The sequence below is a fragment of the Bemisia tabaci genome, chromosome 2 (assembly GCF_918797505.1).
Source record: "Bemisia tabaci chromosome 2, PGI_BMITA_v3".
Classification (NCBI taxonomy): Eukaryota; Metazoa; Arthropoda; class Insecta; order Hemiptera; family Aleyrodidae; genus Bemisia; species Bemisia tabaci.
In genome coordinates, this window is record NC_092794.1 from 53,834,863 (window position 1) to 53,848,825 (window position 13,963).

Genomic DNA, 13,963 nt, shown 5'->3' on the forward strand with positions numbered 1-13,963 from the left:
AAAATTTGCCGTAACTACAGAACAGCCCTGAAAATCTCCGGGAAATAAAAGCTGCTATTGATGAGAGGTTTGCATGAGAGGTTTAATTAAGGACTAATTAAAAAGATAGGTGCGATGTTGTCGAATCGTAAGCCCTTTACGCGATCAAAAGCGATTAGTGTAAATTTAATTGGAAAAGTTTAAGAAAAATTTGATGAAAGAAAATTGCCCCAAATTCGGGAAGTGCTTAAAGTGTTTTTCTATTATGTGAAGTGTTCGCACATGAATGTCAATGGCAGTAATTCCAATATGGAATGAAAAATGTAGAATCCCTGTGATACATAGTGTCTATGTTTACCCTCCTTTTCATTAGTGCATTTAACGTGACATCAATTAGAAAGTTTAATTCGAGAGGTTCAATATGGCTTACCCACTTACATTTTCTGGTACTGAACCCCCCCCCCCCCCCCGCCACAGTTACTTGCTATAATCAAAAATGTAATATTAGTTTCTCGAAAAAATATGATTTAATTTGGGGTTTGAACCCCACTCTTTATAACCGTGGGCAATGCCCTTGACCACTCGGCTACTGGGGAAGATTTGAGTAAATGAGGCTAATGTGTCATTTAGCCCCGTGGGTGAGGCCAGGCAATCAACATCAGCTGTAAGTTGGCGAAGCCAGATTGAACCGATTGAATAAAACTTTCTAATTGATGCCGCGTCAAATACACCAATGAAAAGGAGGGTAAACAAAGTCTTATTGATGTATCAAACCTTCAGTGATTTCATATGAAATGAAAAAACTTATTTTCTTCCGTTTGGCGGGACTCATAAGCGAGCGTGAATTTTTCCTGTCGAGAAACTCTCTCCTGGGCGCGAGCTTTCTTCTTGTCTGCTCTCCTCACCTCTGCTGCAAGGATAGTATCCTTCACTGTGGATATTATGCATTCTCATTCAGGTTTTTGCTGAAGAATTAAAAATGCTTTATCCTCTTCATTGTCCATGATATCTAGAGTATTGCATAAAGCAATGTCGAATAACACGTCGATTTTTGCCGTAAAATCAGTCTCCAAATTCTCTTTAACCAGCGATCGACGGCTAGCATTTTTTGATACGCGCCTCCACTCCTCATAAAAATGTAAACATTTTTAAAAACATGGACACTATGTATCACAGGGATTCTACATTTTTCATTCCATATTGGAATTACAAGATCAGAGGTTTTCGACGCACCGCCATTGACATTAATGTGCGAAAACTTCACATAATAGAAAAACACTTTAAGCACTTCCCGAATTTGGGGCAATTTTCTTTCATCAAATTTTTCTTAAACTTTTCCAATTAAATTTACACTAATCGCTTTTGATCGCGTAAAGGGCTTACGATTCGACAACATCGCACCTATCTTTTTAATTAGTCCTTAATTAAACCTCTCATGCAAACCTCTCATCAATAGCAGCTTTTATTTCCCGGAGATTTTCAGGGCTGTTCTGTAGTTACGGCAAATTTTCCCCACTTACACTCCTAACCGTACAAACTATATATGTATTTGTCACTCTTTTCATCACTTCCTTGTATGGCTCATATTTCCTCATCTATATTGAAAAAGTATAATGCATTTTCATTATGGATAGAAAATGTGGATGCTTTTCCACCGGATATCCCCCTCCCACCCCACCGTTCGTTCCTCTACGCCGGTGTAAAGCGGCGATGCGCAACCCTGCCGCGCGCGCACGCTCAGCGGCGGGCCGGCCGCGGCGCGCCCCGCCAGCCCATAGCCTCACGTCGTCATTGGGCCGTTTGTGACCTTACGCTTCAAGATACGGCAAAACGGACGAAATTTCTGCCCTAAAAGGGCCGTAACTTGCCATTTTCCTTCAGAATTGATGTGTCGCTTGCCAAAATTTTTGAATTTTGGGTTTAGGCCCTTTAGGCCCTTTGAGGCACGGGTTAAAATTTTTTTAAAATTTTTTCCTTTTAGGGGGTTCATTTAGAGACTACATAGAAACTTTTTAGGGGTTGACCAACTTGATTTTCGCAAAACTCAAAAATAAGATACACCCTACCCCCCCCCCCCCCCCATAACTCGAAAATGGTGCGTATACTCAATCTGAAATTTCAGTATGTGTAAAGAGTCACCCTAAGGATGAAAAAAAACCTCACTTCGACCCCAATTTCGAAGGTCCAAAAATGGGCCACTTTGTGCATGGCTCTTTTCTGGCTTTGTTTTCCCCGCGAAATGGTGTGGACCCATGTAGCACCATTTCTCCACCTTGTTGTTTTCCTTCATAAACAATAAAATGGGAGTGGAGATTTTTAAACACCGCTGACGAGTCACGTGGTTTGGTAGTTTCACCGTCGTCGTATTGTAAAATTATGAAAAAAACAGAATTTCAATCTACGTGAGAATATTTGACTAGTGGCCTAGGCATTTGATAAAATGCCTGTGTCAAGTATAGCGACTCTCTGACGTTGCTTGCCTCTCCTTTGTTCAGTTGGCACGGCTGCTCTGTTGACCGGGGAAATTTCGAGTTTGCTTTGGAGCATCACTTGAGAAGTTCCCCTGGCCAATCAGAGGAGTGGATTGCTCGGCTGATCACTGGAGGGGGGAGCAACGAGTTGGTGAGGAATAGAGTGCGTTTCGTCTGGGATTCGGTCTGTGTGCTCTGTGAAGTATGGAATAAAAGTTTGTGTCTTCGAATCAAATTGGGTTCTCTCTGCTCTCCCAACCCGGCCAATCGCCAACCTTAACATGGTGCCGAAACCTCGGCGAACCCTTGAGGACTGAATAGCCTGAGATCGAGTTTCCAACATCGTCATTGACTTCTCACTGGTGGCCTAAATCCGCATCCCCTCGTGATGGACATTCCAACGGCAGCTTGATAGTTTCCAACCTCGTCATGGACTTCTCACTGGTGGCCTAAATCCGCATCCCCTCGTGATGGACATCCCAACGGCAGCTAAATAGTTTCCAACCTCGTCATGGACCTCTCACTGGTGGCCTAAATCCGCATCCCCTCGTGATGGACATTCCAACGGCAGCTAAATAGTTTCCAACCTCGTCATGGACTTCTCACTGGTGGCTTAAATCCGAATCCCGACCTCTTGATGGACATTCAAACGGCAGCTAAACTCCACTTCTAACCTTAACCAGGTGAATCATTTTCTAAGTTCATGCTTTGTTCCCCAAATGTTCTTCTCTTCTTTTCAGGTTGCATAGCATCGTATTTTGTAAATGTCCCACTCAGAGGCGGAAGATGATATTACTGTAATTGACACTTTACTTGGTCCTAGTTCTTCCCAAGACCCTTTACGGCACTCGACGCGTCCCACAAAACTCCCAAGCGCCCTTTCAGACTTTGTAATTCCATCCAAAGTAGTCCGTAAACTAACTTTTAAGAAAACAGTTTCGGTAATGTCTAACAACAAGGAAAATGACCCACCAGGTGATAATGTGCCTCCATCACACTTTAAACATTTTCCAATTATCTTACCCACAGTTTTCGACGGGAATAATGTGACTGTGGAGAAATTTTTAGAGTCTTTGGATGCGGCAGTCCAAGTCAACAACTGGAAAAAAGAATATGTGCCTCTCTTCGTTCAAAAATATTTAAAAGGTGCAGCGCTTGAATATTTTGAATTTTTGAAAACATCTTACCCTGCCCTGACCTTTGAACAGTTTACCGCTAAATTTAAATCTCAATTCAAAGACGTAGCCAAAGTTTCTCGACTCACAGTCCAATTAGAAAATTTAAAAGTTGATTCTGCGGAGGATCTAAAGGAATACTCCTTTAAAGTGCGTACCATCTGTAGGAAAATCGATCCAAATATGTCGGATGCTCAGGTTATTTTTCATTTGTTAAAAGGCATGCCCATGGCTATTAAAACCACATTTTCTCTTTTTCCCCACAGTACGATGGATGAATTTGAATCCTCCTTAAAGAAGTTCGAACAGCGTCATATAAATTTAAACATTGCTAACATTAATAAACCCTCACATAATGAAACAGCTGAGCTCAAACTGGATGAAATCATAAACAAAATTTCTGCTTTACAAGCTAATCACAATATCCAACCTCGTTCGCAAACAAATGATTCCTATAGACCGCAACAAAAGAAGAAGAAAAAATTCAACAATCACAAATTTCCACACCCACCATTTTACCAACAACAACCTTTTCATCCAGGCCCAGTGATGCCATTTCATCCACCGTACATTCCATACCCTGCCCAACAACCGAAAACCCAAACTTATCCTAGTGCTACATGTCTTATTTGCGGGTGTGCGCATGATACAACCCAATGTAAAGTACGTTTTTGTGTTCACTGCCGAAAAGGCGGGCATCTAAAGAAAGATTGTTTTGCCTTAAAAAGGGATGGCAACAATCAAAATTTTTAGAAAGTGGTATTTTTAGAAATAAATCTAAGACGTCGATTACCCATAATCGCAAAAGCTTCACGCCAAAGGCAATCGAAAACCCCTGTTCCTCTAGTGTTTATGCAGATCATTTTCCTCCTTTGTCTCGTGTGAAAAAGGACAGTCCTAAAATAGCTCGAAAGGACACCCATTTTAAACGCATGGCTCCGCAAACAAAGACTAAAGTCGCCAAAGAAACCTCTATGTGTACATTAAGCTTAGGCTTGTCTACTTTTATTGATGTGAAAGTTCAAAATCATAGCACCACAGCGCTTATTGATAGCGGCGCTAGTGTATCCGTTTGTTCTATCGCTTTTGCAAATTTTGTCCTTTCCGCAAAAGGAAAGAAAGTCGACTTGAAAACAGCCAACAATGAATCGTTACCCATTGTAAAACGAGGCTTCTTATTGCTCAACATTGCCGGTAGGGAACTGAAAACCTATGTGTATGTTACCAAATCCTTATCGTCTCCTTTAATTTTGGGCGACTCCTTTTTGAAAACACACCAAGCCATCATAGATTATAAATCAAACTGCATTCAACTCACTCACCAAGGAACAACCTTTTCCGCCCCTTTTGTACATAAGCTAGAAAATAGTTTGTCTTCGTTAGAATACCCTTTAAGTTTACAAGTAGTAACTAAAAATACCACTTGTCTAGCACCATTATCAGTTACTGACGTGAACATTCATTGTGAGTTTCCAGCGTTTCAAACAAATTTCTTTTTTGAACCAAATTCAAATGGTTGGAGTCAAAAAATTTATATATTAATAGATGTTGTTTAACTCAATTGTCTTTACCAGTTAAAAACCTCTCTCATCAAGAAATCATTTTATATCCGGATACACCCATTGGTACCATTTGCTTCAAGAAAAACTTGGAGTATTTTCAAAGAACGAACAACTTTGAAAAGAAGGCATTCTTAAATCTAATTAGAAAAGTAGATGCTGACCTTCTTCCTTGCAATAATATAAATGATGCTTCTACAAAGCACTCCAAATCACAGAATAGGAAAAATACTGCTAGTCCAGCTTTTCCACACAGTAAATCTATTACTGGCACTGTTCCTGCTAGTACAGGTAGTGCACCTCCTTGCCAATCAACCAATTCCATTAAAATGGCAGGTTTGAGAAGCAAAATTATCACAGTTAATACATGTCGAAATATATGTGCAAGTAGATTTGTGGATACGCCTACATGCATTAACCGTGTCCTCCCAGCCCAAGAGCTGCAGATTAATTCTGTCATGGGTAATTATTTCACTCTACAATTCCAAAACGCTGAAAATGAAAATGAAACTCACAAGAATGTTATAACAAATATTACTTCCAATACAAATTCTAGTAATAGTATTCCAGAAAATTTGCTCCCTGTTGACAAATCGGGAACACAAATTTTCATCAATAGATCAATACCGCCACTTGTTTTTAACCAGGTCAAGGAAATCATACAAAACAACATTGAAGTCTTTGCATCCTCACAAATTGAAATACATAAAGCACGCTTGATGCCTGCTGAAATAAATTTAACAGATAACATTCCTGTACATTCTCCTCCTTTTCACATGTCACCTATGGAGGATGAACAATTGCATGAATTCATTGGTCAGTTAAAACAAGCTGGTATTGTTCGTGATAGCACTTCGCCTTATGCGTCCCCAGCTTTTTTAGTTACCAAACCTGGAGTTCCAAAAAAATCTACCAATTTATCGCTATCTGACAAAAGATTTGTTGTCGACTATCGTCGCTTAAATGCCAAGGTCATTCCAGACAGGTACCCATTACCAAGAATAGAATCCCTGATCACTGAGCTTCGTCAGTTCAAATATTTCAGCAAATTTGATTTTTTGAGCGGATTTTTCCAACAAGAGTTATCTGAAAAATCTAGGAAATGTTCTGCCTTCACAACTAGTAGAGGTTTGTTCGAGTTTAACCGACAACCTATGGGCATTAAAAATGGATCATCATCATTTAGTAGGGCTCTGAACAAAGTGTTTGCCGACCTGTTGTATCACGGTGTCATAATCTTCATTGATGATCTGATCGTCTACAGCAAAGACTATGAAACCCACGTTAAGCTGTTAAATATCGTATTCGAAAGGCTAAAAAAACATTTCTTACGCCTAAAAACTTCGAAATCCCAAGTATGTTGCGAATCGATAGACATCCTAGGATATTTGATTAGTCACAAGTGTATCGCTCCATCAACCAAAAATTTAATCCCAATACTAAATGCACAACCGCCGAAATCTTTGAAAGAATTACGTTCTTTTTTGGGATCCTGTTCTTTCTATCGTAAATTTATCCACAATTTTGCCAAGATTTGCTCCCCATTGTATGATCTCCTCAAAATCTCTTCCGACAAACAGTTTACTTTAACACCTGCAGCAAAATCAGCGTTCAAGACTCTGATTTCTCTTTTCACGCAAAAACCAGTGTTGCAAAACTTCAATGAAGATCATGAAACCGTGGTAATTGTAGATACTTCGAAATTGGCTACTGGCTCTATCCTTGCCCAGCGTAACTCAGAAACAAAAAAACTACATCCTATTGGTTATTTCAGCAAAAAACTTCAATCACAACCGTCTTGGGGTTCGACTGAACTTGAACTCCAGGGCCTAGCTTTGGCAGTGCCTCATTTTCGTGATTACCTATATGGCCGCAAATTTACAGTTTTTTCTGACCATAATAGTTTGGAGTATTTTACAACATTTAAAGAAAAGTCATCTAGATTAAATAAATTGGTATCAAAACTTGTCGACTATGATTTTGATGTAATTTACAAGAAAGCTTCTTCACCAGCCATAAAGGCAGTTGACCATTTATCTAGATTCCCAGTAACCGCAATTATAGCCACTTTAGACAAAAACATGCCAATTTCAAACAATGATTTAGCTTTAATATCCACTAATTTTAATTCAGAACAATTAAAGGACCCACAAATTGAGATCATACGAAAGGCTATTATCTCTCCAAAAACAATTTCGGATCGCAATGTTTTACGCCGAAGCCGTCGCTTTTCACTCAGAAATGATTTAATTTACCTAAATTTGTGGTGTAAAAATCAAGAGTCTTACGCTTTGTATGTGCCCAAATCCTTGATTAATTCTGTTTTGCATCATATCCATGATGACCTAGTTGCGGGATCAGCCCACTTTTCCTTCAAAAAATGCTACGATAGGCTAAAGAGGCATTTCTACTGGCCAACAATGCGGCAAGATTTAGCCACCCACATCTCTCGTTGTCATTCTTGTAACTTAAATAAGCCAGCAAAAGTTAAATACGGTTTGCTGCAGCCCATCCCACCGCCATTAACTGGAAAACCTTTTTCTCACATAATTTGTGACTTCCTCGGTCCATTACCAAGTTCGTACGGTCACAAATATATTTTAATTGCCATTTGTACCCTCACCAAATTTGCGATTACAAAAGCAACCCATAATGCTGACGCTAACACAGTTGCCAAATTTCTTATAAGCGATGTTATTTCTCAAAAAGGTTTCTTTAGTAAATTTTCAACCGACAGAGGCTCACATTTTGATAATGAGCTTATCACAGAATTGTCTCACCAGTTAAAATTCCAAAAGCAGCACAGCACTGCTTACAGACCTCAATCACAGGGCTTAGTGGAGCGGCTTAATCAAACTATCGTAACAATTTTGAAGCATTACATAAGTGAATCTAACAAAAATTGGTCAACCATTTTACCTTTTGTTACTTTTGCGTACAATTCTAATGCACAAGCTTCAACGGGCTATTCCCCATTCTACCTGGTCCATGGGTATGAGCCAGATACTTCTCTCACCGCATCCCTAGAACCCCCCAACCCTCCCGTTGATTTGTTGGAATCGATCGAACAATTACTAAAAATCAGACATGAAATGCCTGAAATCATAAAAAAAGCCCAGGACAAATACAAACGACACTATGACAAATCTCATATACCTTTAAATTTAACACCAGGTTCCCAGGTTTATGTAACTCTCTCAAGACCCAGTTCCAAATTATCACCCCTCTATCAAGGCCCTTATATGGTCGTCAAGAAAGTCTCTGACCTCAATTATGAAGTTGCTATCCCAATGAGGGGAAAGTTATCAAATGAAATTTTACATGTCTCCCGATTAAAGCCTGTGCCCCCTAAAGCCCAATATGTTACTTCAGTACTTCCATGTCACAATATCTCTCGCCAACGCAAATATTCTATTTAATTTTTATATTGTAATACCCTCTACATTTTACTTATAGCACCAAAGAAATCTTAGCTGCGACAAGGCTCTTTAAACTAAGATTAATTAAAAAGCTCATTAACCTTTTAAGCTGTGATATTATCGCTTTTTAATTCTTGTTTCAGAAACTGTTATTTGTACACACTCTTGCTGATCCAGTTTCTGGGAACGATTCTACACTCTGGGAAGACCGCAGACTCCTTTTATCAGCTCAAACTACTCCAGCACCTCAATCCAAGCTGTTAATATGGGCTTATCACTGATTACCTCAACATCACGCTAAGAGTCCTGCTTATCTCAACCTGATCACATCTTCTTCACAAACAACTCTTAATCTAGATGATTATCTTCCTCTTAACGCTAAATTATCTTGCAATCCGTTGTCAATCAATCTTACCTTATTTTGTAGAATCGTCCCCTAGAAACACTGATTGTTAACTTGTATCTTATCATAATTGTTTATTGTCAAAGACAGAAAAACACTCTCATTCTAAAACCATCCTTTATTACGTTTCACTTGCTCACTAAAGCATGCTTAACTTTAACAAAATTTTGCGCTTCAAGAGAAAAACTTAACCTCTCATCCATCTTAGTCGTCGGAGGTCCTCCTCTCCCAACAAGGGGGGATGTCAAGTATAGCGACTCTCTGACGTTGCTTGCCTCTCCTTTGTTCAGTTGGCACGGCTGCTCTGTTGACCGGGGAAATTTCGAGTTTGCTTTGGAGCATCACTTGAGAAGTTCCCCTGGCCAATCAGAGGAGTGGATTGCTCGGCTGATCACTGGAGGGGGGAGCAACGAGTTGGTGAGGAATAGAGTGCGTTTCGTCTGGGATTCGGTCTGTGTGCTCTGTGAAGTATGGAATAAAAGTTTGTGTCTTCGAATCAAATTGGGTTCTCTCTGCTCTCCCAACCCGGCCAATCGCCAACCTTAACAGCCTGACTATACTTTTTGCTTGCAACAGCTACATACGATAGGATACAATGGACCACATTGCAATTAGGAGCTACAATTTCTGATCAGTTTAAAAAAAACGTATGTACCATTAGCTACCCCATGAACGTATTGTATTTTTACGGATGAGCTAGAAATTATAGTTCCTAATTGCAAAATGTAGTCCAACTGAGGAAGGGTCTATCTAGGTGGTAGAATTTACGCGTGGAAAGAGTCGTATAATTTTCCGTTCACTCTATACACACTTTTACGGCGCCAAGCTTGGCAAAGTCGGTCGAATGACAACCATTAATTCGAATAAATATTGGCAGCATACACCGCAGCATGGTGCGGGCGGCGCGGCACGGCATGGCCTGACATGCGATGTTGACTATGCCGCTTACTGGGTTCATGAGAAAATCACCACTCAATTTTCAGCGTAACACTCCTGCGTCCAAAGATGCTACTCACTTAATTAGGAGTGATAATCATTGCTTATTAAACGTGAACCACCGTCTGTCCGCCTGGTTCTTCCGGTCGTAATTACGTTTTTCCGGCAATGTATCCGTATTCCCAAATGCATTGGATGATATTATAACCGAGCACGTCTATTTCCTGATGAGCCCCGAAGAAATCAAAGTCCATGCGCTCTATTATTATTCTATCATAGGGTTCATTCTAGGGTTCATCGGATAGAGCACACGCTCGGTTTGAGCAACAACAGTTGAAATAGCTCGTTAATTACTTGTCGCGCCGAATCCTACCTTGAGTTTTTTCTTCGTATTATTATTAGACCCACAAAATAGCTATATGTTTGGAAGTCCATAAAATACACATCACGGGGAAAAATAGAACAGCGCTGAGCGCCAGAGTCTGCACCTTAGATTAATAAGCGGCGAATGATGATTATGTTTTACTCTTCCAATCCGCACCTGGGCACAGCCGCAGGGCCGAATTAAGGGGGTGGCCACATGGGCCGTGACCCATGGCGGCAAATTTAGGGGGCGGCAAATTTTGCAATTTTTTTAAATGTAGCTATAAAGAAAAATCGGATTTAAAAAAAAAAAAAAATTACGAACGAGAAAAGGTGACAAAATCTCTCATTTCCCGAGAGTATATCTCTAATTTTGTCGTCTTTCTGTGATACAATAGACAGCACCTTTAATTAGTCGAGTGAAGACTATATAAGAGAGGAACTGAACACGGAATTTGGTCTGGAACGGCGCGGCGCAGAGAGCAATGATGACGAGACCGTGAGATGAAAAGGAGAAACCCTCAGCGCGGCGGTCGGCATGTAACACATATTAGCGCCTACAAGACTGCATGAATACTTCATACATTGCGCCAAAGAGAGTGCGGTCGCTGCGGTCAGCAGCGGGCAGCGTGAAACGCATAGCGCCTACAAGGCTGCATGAATACTTCACGCATTGCGCCATACACAGTGCGGTCAGCGTGAAACGCATAGCGCCTATAAGACTGCGTGAATACTTCACGCATTGCGTCCAACACGGTGCGGTCTGCGCGGCGCGGCGGTGGAAGTTAAACTCATTGAACCACATTTATGTTTGTTCTTTCTTAATGTTTTGGTTTATTTTTTATAAATGAAGGGCCTTGTCCGTACAGAAATAGGTTTACGGAACTTAACTTTCGCGCCAAGTTCCGTGAACTTTTGCTAGTTGTGTTGACAGGGCTTTTGCAAAAAATGTGACCCACACGAGTAAACGCGTCTTATACGCCTCTCCCCCTCCGGCTCGTTCACTTGATGGTTTTTATTGATGTTTCAAAACGAATGAGAAGGGGACGGCAAAATACAGGCGGCCCATGAGCGGCAAGTAAATAAGTAAATCCGGCCCCCCATGTAGCAGGACTGAGATCTTGATGGGTGATAAATTGCCGATTTATCACCCATTTATTGGAAACCGATAATATTGACAAATAATGGACATATTTTTGGAATAAAATTGTCATTCAATTGCAATTTTATTTGTGCTAATTTTAATGTTGAAGGTATATTGCTATTTTAATGTCATTTTTTACGGCGATAAGTTATGAACTTATACCTAATACTTTTATGTAAAAAATACAATTTTTCAAGATTGACGATTAATTGGCTGCTCATGGATGAATTGCCTGTTACTTACAATTAGTAATTTGAGACTGAAACTTCAAAATATTTAACTTTTTCGGAAAGTTGCAGTACATCAATTTTTTTATTATTATCATTATTATTGTTTCATTATATTATTTATGTAAAAATTATTTTGACTTTTCGCGCGGGACAGTAAACACGTCATTATGGACGGCCATCTTTAATAGCGTTCGAAGGTGCCTGTCTGTACGGTCGTACCTCCTACCTCGGTTGTCGATGTTGTGTTTTTGAGTCGGTTAGTCGGTTACAAAATACAAAACCAACGTAATAGATGATGTGAATTGGTCATTTGTGTGTTAGTTACGGCAATTTTTCGGTTGAGTGTATCTAAGATTCAGAAATGAAAAACACCAAGTATCTTACTGTGCACGTGCATGCACACTATCCCAGTTGGTGATTTATCGCTCGCTTATTGTGGTCGTCGTCAATAACATCCTAATGTGCCTCATGTTAACGTTGTCCACTAGTAACTGCTCAGCGCAGTGGCCGTTTTATTCTGTTTTAAGCCGTAAGCTGTAAGTTACTTAGAATGAACTCATTTCTCTTTCTTTATGCTTTTCCCAAAATCGCCTGTGAATATTGCAAGGCCACAAATGAGGTTAGAAATGCCTTCATATGCATCTCGTCTCAAATAAGCAGATGAAAGACCACTTAAAATCAACCCATCAATAGTTATGGACTTCAGTTCACGTTATTCGAGGTACTTTGTTTAACATTCCTTGTAAACAAGTAACAGAACTTCCACTGGTTATTTTCTTGGTCCGACAACCAGTCAACCACTTAGAGGTGTAGTCGTATAAGTTGGCCATTGTTTACTTTCTTTCGGTTTGCAAGCGTATCCACATGAAACCATTTGAATCTAGCAGAAGCCAAAACGCAAGCTTAGATAGGTATTTTAATACTTCCAAGCCTTGTAAAAATTAAATTTTTAGCCGCACATAAATCACAACCACATAAATGTTGCGGATCATAACTGATACGTAGTTTTTTTACGATACAATCATGAGCCTGATATTTTTAAGGTGGATAGTAGCGAACACCGCTTTGCGCAGAGGCGTAAATTCTTCGACGGCGCTCACAAACTGAAGTTCACATAATGGCCAACTTATCAATCAACTTCTTACTCACTGAATGAATAGAAAAAATAACCAATCCGTAGTTTTAAAGTCGTGTGATTTTTGTCGTACTGTGAAATCAGCATGAAAACTTGGCGATTGATTGTTTTCTATCGTTCACAATTCATGTTGAATTCACCGCGTAAACTAAAAAAACTGTGAGTTGAAGGATCAACAAAGCCTTCTTTGTTGGCTCCGCTCGTGTGGTTGTCGAATTGATAAGACCAAGCTTAATCCAACATCCATTGCCGCTGACTGACCCGCTAACAAAAAGCGAAATGAAAAGAGTCATAACGCAATAGTCTAATGTGTCTGTAAGTGTATATTGGGAAAAGCACAGAGATTCCAGAAACATATCATTTTGCACACTGTTAAAATCCATCCTGAAGCTACACAACTCAACCACATTGAAATGAGATGTGTAAGCACTTTCGTATTCACCACTTCGCGTGAAAATATTATGAGGATGCAGGGAGTGAGTATACAAAAGTTCTACAGGTCAGACAGCTGTTCGTATAAGAATTTTAACGACTTTTGATTGATGATAAAATTGCCAAGCAATCAAATGTTGTTAATCTTTATTCGCAGTTGAACAGTACACCAAATTATGAAGAAAACACTGGAAGTTAGCAGTGAGTATATATCCACTATCATATCTTTTTCAGCAAGTTTCAACTGAACACTAATTAGAATTATTTTAAATTGGTGTGAAATCTTAAATGTTATTTTACCTAATGTTGGCAGCGTTTGAATCAAACTCATTCAGACTTAAGATCCATGTGAATTTTTGTTGTAATTATTTGTGTAAATTTGTCAGGTTTATGTCTATCTTAATGGAGTGCTGTAATGGAGCTCTTGTCTAATGGCAAAATTGTATTTTTAAAAATTGTGAGAACCATTGAAAAATTCATCTAAGTGTATGGTGGCACCTTTAATTATTTTTTCTATAACCTATTTCTATCTGTAAAAACTGAAGTGTCCATCATTACATTGACAAAGGACAAGCAGCATCCAATTTTAAATTTTCATTTCTATTTTTGAACAGCGAACAAAGAATGCGTTTTCTCTGTCAAATTTCCTGTGCGGAAGGTATCCTCTCCCCTTAATGGGGCGCAGAAATAACCTCAAGATAAGCTCCTGAAATGAAA

The 13,963-nt window shown here is 39.6% G+C and overlaps 1 protein-coding gene across 2 annotated transcripts in view; it reads left to right on the forward strand.

The window, feature by feature from the left end:
• The window catches only part of LOC109037002 (fatty acyl-CoA reductase wat), a 74,606-nt gene that overhangs the window by 22,235 nt on the left and 38,408 nt on the right, over positions 1–13,963 (forward strand). Inside the window, exon 1 of one of the 2 annotated variants that reach the window (XM_072295813.1) lies at positions 11,964–12,215. The exons of the other annotated variant lie outside the window; for it this stretch is intronic. The gene's annotated coding sequence lies outside the window, so the exon portion shown is untranslated. Of the gene's footprint in view, positions 1–11,963; positions 12,216–13,963 lie in introns of those variants that run through there. 2 annotated transcript variants of the gene reach the window in all.